Genomic DNA, 6,104 nt, shown 5'->3' on the forward strand with positions numbered 1-6,104 from the left:
GATGATGATATGGTGAGCCTTGCTCTCCTCGGTCTTCCAAAGAGCTAGCATAGCCGCCAGGACTCTATGAATGGAAGAGAGAAATTGCTAGATTTGGAACGACTGTGGTCGGATCTGATGCAGGAGGAGATCAGGAGGAGCACAAGAGATGGTTCTTCATCTAAGCATGATGATGAAGAAAATCTAGCCTTAGCAAGTAAGGCAAGGATTGAAAAATCTAAAGTGAGATGCTTTAATTATCATGAGGTGGGCCATTATGCAACTAATTTTCCATTGAAGAAATCCAATAAGGGATCCTCGAAAGGATTAGAAGATGAGGCACTGGCCTCTCAGTTAGAATTAGATTTTACCCTCATCACATGCATGGTTTCATCGATGGTGGGTTGTGTTTGGTATCTGGATAGTGGAGCCTAATTCCACATGACCGACGATAAAATTTTATTCAGTACCTTGGAGGAGAAAGACCTCAAGATGCACATAGAGATGGGTGATGATGGAAAGTATTGTGTTTCAGGAGAAGGCATGGTTTCTTTTTAGAGGGAGCATGGGGCTCCTCTCACCCTGACTGATGTAAAGTATGTGCCTAGACTGGAGAAGAACTTGGTATCGATTGCGATGTTGGAGGACAAAGGCTACGATGTTGTCTTCAGTAAAGGAAAGGCGTTCCTGAGACACATTTCCACAGGTCAGACCAAGAGGATTGGGATTCGAGTGAAGATTATCTATAAGCTGGAGGTAGATGATTGTGTTGCATTGAGTTTGAAAGCAGAATTGTTGCAAAGCCAAGACATTGGTGAGTTATGGCATAGAAGGTTGGGCCATTTGCATCATGGGGCCTTCAAGATAATGATGCAGATCTCTACCGAACTTCCCAAAGGTAAACTTGAGCAAGTGGATACATGCAAAGGTTGCACCTTGGGAAAGTACAACAAGTCTTCCTTTCATGATCGAGAGAGTATAGCTAAAGAAATCATGGAGAGAGTTCATACTGATGTGTGTGGGCCATTGTCGACAGAATCCACTGCAAAAAAAAGGTATTATGGGATTTTCATTGACGATTTTTCTTGTAAATGCTGGATCTATTTCATACAGAAGAAGGATCAAACCTTCTCAAAGTTTTGTGAGTTCAAAGCTTTGGTTGAGAAAGAATCAGGGAAGAATATCAAGGCCTTGAGAAGAAACAATGGTGGAGAGTATGTCTCTCAAGAGTTTAAGGACTTCTGTGCAGCGGAAGGAATTAAATGGGAGTTGACGGCACCTCATAACCCACAGCAGAATGGGGTGGCCGAGAGGAAGAACAGAATGATTGTGGGGGCAGTTGGAGCGATGCTGCATGACCAAGGTCTACCACTTCATTTGTGGGCTGAGGCATGCAACAAAGTGGTCTATTTGTAGAATAGAAGCCCGCATCGCATTCTTGGGATGAAGACACTAGAGGAAGCTTTCTCTGGGAAGAGACCAGATGTGGGTCACTTCAGGATCTTCGGCTCATCAGTATATTTCCATGTGACCAAGGATTCTCGGAAGAAACTTGAGCCAACAGCTGAGTTGGGGATACTTGTGGGGTACACTGATACACCCCACAACTATCGGGTGTACTTGCCTACCATTCGGAGGACAATGGTTCACAAATATCTCAAGTTTGATGAGCAGAAGGCCATGCAAGTTTCCCTTGAGAGGGAGCTCCAACTACAAGCTGTGGAGGAACTTTTGGTTCATAAGGAGGAGGAGCCTCAAATTGATGCAGAGCAACTGCATGCAGAGGTTCCAAGAGTGGAGACATCCACTCAAGAAGAGTCTTCTAGAGAGGGATGAAAGCACATAAGAGAAGCTAACAGGGCTTCACAGATGCAAATTGACAGGAAGTCCATCAGATCGAAAGAGCACATCAGGAGGAATTTTCAACCTTGGGTCAGCTACAGTTTCTTGGTACAGTAGGAAACAGAGGTCGATTGCACTCAGCTCAGTAGAGGCTGAATAGATGGCTGCAAGTCAGGCAACATGTGAGGCCATTTGGATGCGAAAAATTTTAGTTGGTATGTTTGATCAGAGGCTGGATCCAACTATGATCTATTGTGATAATCAGAGTTGTATCAAACTCTTTAAGAATCCAATATTTCATGACAGGTCCAAGCACATCGACATTCAGTGTCATCATCTCAGAGACTGTGTGGCGAGGAGGATCATGTTGTTGCAGTATATTTTGACCGAGAAGCAAGATGCTGACATTTTGACTAAGGCATTGTCAAAGTGTCAATTCGAGTTCCATAGAGACAGGATCAGGGTGGCATATAATCCCTTTCTTGTTGAGAGGGATTGTTGAAATGTGGCAACAAGAATATTCCAATTTTAATTTGTCCTTGAATTAAAATTCGAATTTAGTCTCACCAGCTGCTTGAAAAATAATTAATTAATTCATCTTGAGTTAATTAGCTGGAGAAATTCAAGCTAGAAGTTTTTGTGAAGTCATGCAACAGTTATCCCTTTGATTAAGCAAATTATCCCTTAGTTAAGGAGATAAGAATGAGTTGTATTTGAGTTGTAATTAGTTAGCTCAGTTAATTGAGTTAAGTCCAGTTAAATTAGTTCCAAACAGTTTGAGGAACTAATTGTGAGTTCAGTCAGTTAATGCATGCATGCATGTAACTAGTGTACTCTAGATAATTGAATATTCTCTCATAAATAACTCATGCATGTCAGTTCAGACAAAGACCCAATTGAGATTAAAGGCAGGGACAGTGTACTATCAGTTGCAAGAATTTTCCTATAAGAAAATATCTCGCATGCACAAGGAATTCATTCCTTGATATTGTGCAGTTTTATAGTGTGTTGGAGCAGTGTGTGAGATCAGTGTCACACAAAGTTACAGCTGGAACACCCAAGGAAAACAACGCAAGGAAATAGGAGGCTTGGAGGACAAAGGAGAAGGCATATGAGTTGTCTATTCTATCTATGAGCAACAGTGAGGGATTGTACTAAGAGCTGGATAGCTCTGAGAGCTAAAGTTGTGTGTAATCCTAAGATATTTCCACTTGTATGATAATACAGATAGCGGGGTTTTTAGCTGAGGCTTTCCCCAGAGTATTCTTCTATGTTTCATGTGTATTGATTCTTCTTCTCTGTTATATGTGTTCTATTTGATCTTGCTCAAATCGATTAAGCTTCCGCAAGTTTGATTGTAGAAGTAGATTAAGTATTTTTCTTTAGTATATTGCATTATCAGGTTAATCTACAGTGAGAATTTCTATAGTTTCTAGGAATACATTTTGAAGGTGGGGATGTGTACTTGGCTTCTGTAGAGGCGAAAACCACCTCGGATGAAGGTGGGGATGTTTACTTGGCTTCTTCAAGTACAAATGTAGATCATGAGGCATGGATAGAGAGTGGTTCAGCGAGTATGAGAAATACGATAGTGGAGACGTCTTCTTAGGGGATGATAGGAAGGATAGAATCGTTGGTCGCGGAAAATTAAAGTTGAAGTTACAAGGTGGAAGGGTTAGAACACTTCCGGGTGTTCTGCATATTCCTACATTGGCCAGAAATCTGACTTTTGTAAGCAAGTTGGATGATGCAGGTGTAAAAGCAGTGTTCGAGAAGGATACCTGCAAAATGGTTACGGGAGCACTGGTATTGATGCAAGGAGTTCGGATTGGAACTCTGTACAAGCTGCAAGGTAGCATTATTATTGATGGGTGCAACAGTTCTATGGTTCTTGAAAGTGGAGCAAAAAATCTAGTGGTATCTGGAGAGAAGACCATGTTGTGGCATCAAAGGCTTGGACATATTGGAGAGAGGGGTCTTCGAATACTTCATGGTAAAGGTATGGTAGAAGGTATGAGTAATAGCTCTCTGGATTTTGATTTCTGTGAAAATTGTGTATACGGAAAGAAAATTCAGGTGAGTTTCCCCTCTGGTGGTAAGAGGGCGAAACAAATATTAGAACTTGTGCACAGTGATGTGTTTGGACTTGTCAAGGTTCCATCACTAGGTAAGTCTATGTACTATGTATCATTTATATATGACTTCTCAAGGAATACATGGATATATTTCCTTAAGAAGAAATCTGAAGTCTTTGACAGGTTTAAAGAATTTAGGGCTCTGGTGCAAAACCAGACAGAGAAGAAGATAAAGGTGTTGAGGACAGATAATGGTGGAGAGTTTTGTAGTAAGGAATTTGAAGAATTCTGTAAGAAGTGTGGTACAGCACGGCAAAAGACTACTCCATATACACCTCAACAAAATGGATTGCAGAAAGAATGAAGAAGACTTTGATGGAAAGGACAAGAAGCATGATTAGTGGTGCCGGGTTAGGACAATAATTCTAGGCAGAGGCGGTGGATACAGCATGTTACCTGGTCAACAAATCACCTTCATCAGCATTGGAGGATAAGACTCCACAAGAGGTATGGACTAGTAAGAAACCCTCACTTTCACATCTGAGGGTATTTGGATGTGATGCATATGTACATGTTCCAAAGGAGAAAATAACCAAGTTGGATAGTAAATCTGAAAAGTGCATCTTTATTGGGTATAAGGATGGTTTAAAGGGTTATAAGCTTTGGAACCCAGTAACAAGGAAGGTTGTGTGCAGATGAGATGTAGTGTTCAAAGAGGTGAAATATGTTATTAAACACGAAGTCCAACCAAAGGAACCTGAGAAGATAGAATTTGAGCTAAAGGAGGAAGAATAAGACTCTACAATAGAGGAGGAATCAGAAGATGAAGAGCCACAAACTCCAGGTGTGAGAAGATCAGTTTGAGAAAGAAGGCAGCCAGAAAGGTATAGTCCATTTGCTTTCTGTTCAAATTTTGCTTTATCTATTATTGATGATGATCCAAGAACTGTGAAGGAAGCAGTAGATTCAGAGGATGGAAAACTTTGGAAAGAGACCATGGTTGATGAAATGGCATCTTTGCACAAAAATGAGGCTTGGGATCTGGTGGAGTTGACGGCTGGAAGGAAACCCATTGGCAGCAAATGGGTGTTAAAAAGAAGACAAATGCAGTAGGAAAAGTGGAGAAATACAAAGCTCGGTTGGTAGCAAAAGGTTATTCCCAGGCGTCGGGAATTGATTTTGGTGATATTTTTTCTCCTGTTGCCAAGGTAACTTCTATTAGATTACTTTTATTTGTTGTTGTTGCTTTTGATTTTGAGGTAGAACAGATGGATGCGAAGACATCATTTCTTCACGGGGATCTCAAAGAGGAAATCTACATGAAGCAACCTGAAGGCTTTGCGGCGAAGGGTAAGAAAGAACTGGTATGCAAGTTAAAGAAGTCTCTGTATGGGTTAAAACAATCACCAAGGGTGTGGTATCAGAAATTTGATACATTTATACAGGGACTTGGCTTCACCAGAAGAAAAGTAGATCACTGTGTGTATTTTAAATTAATTGGTGACCGTCTTATTTATTTGGTCTTGTATGTGGATGATATGTTGCTGGTTGGAAATGACAAAGAAATTATCTAGGATTTGAAGACCCAATTGTCCTCCAAATTCGACATGAAAGATCTTGGTGCTACAAACTATATTTTGGGCATGGAAATTAAAAGAGATCGTACAAAGAGGAAGCTCTAGTTAAACCAGAGGAAGTATGTCAAGATAATATTGCAGAGGTTTAATATGCAAGATAGTAAACCGGTGAAGGTTCCTATTCTTGTAGGTGTGAGGTTATCTATTGAACAGTGTCCTAAGACACAAGAAGAGGAAGAGGACATGTCCCATGTTCCATATGCAAGTGCAGTCGGTAGCTTGATGTATGCAATGGTCTGTACTAGACCAGACATTGCACATGCAATGGGAGTATTGAGCAGGTTTATGTCAAAACCAGGGAAGGAGCATTAGACAACAGTAAAGCGGGTTTTCAGGTATTTGCATGGCACTAGTAATTATGGTTTATGCTACCAAGGAAGACTAGGGTTGGACAAAGTGTTCAATATTCATGGATTTGTTGATGCAGATTGGGCTGGAGATTTGGATGAGAGAAGATCTACAAGTGGGTATGTGTTTAACCTATTTGGAGGTGCAGTCAGTTGGATGAGTAAGAAACAATCTGTAGTGGCACTATCAACTACAGAGGCAGAATACATGGCAGCCACTCATG

This window comes from Pinus tabuliformis, chromosome 6 (genome assembly GCF_031772625.1).
Source record: "Pinus tabuliformis cultivar Carrire ecotype Pingquan chromosome 6, CPIR1, whole genome shotgun sequence".
Classification (NCBI taxonomy): Eukaryota; Viridiplantae; Streptophyta; class Pinopsida; order Pinales; family Pinaceae; genus Pinus; species Pinus tabuliformis.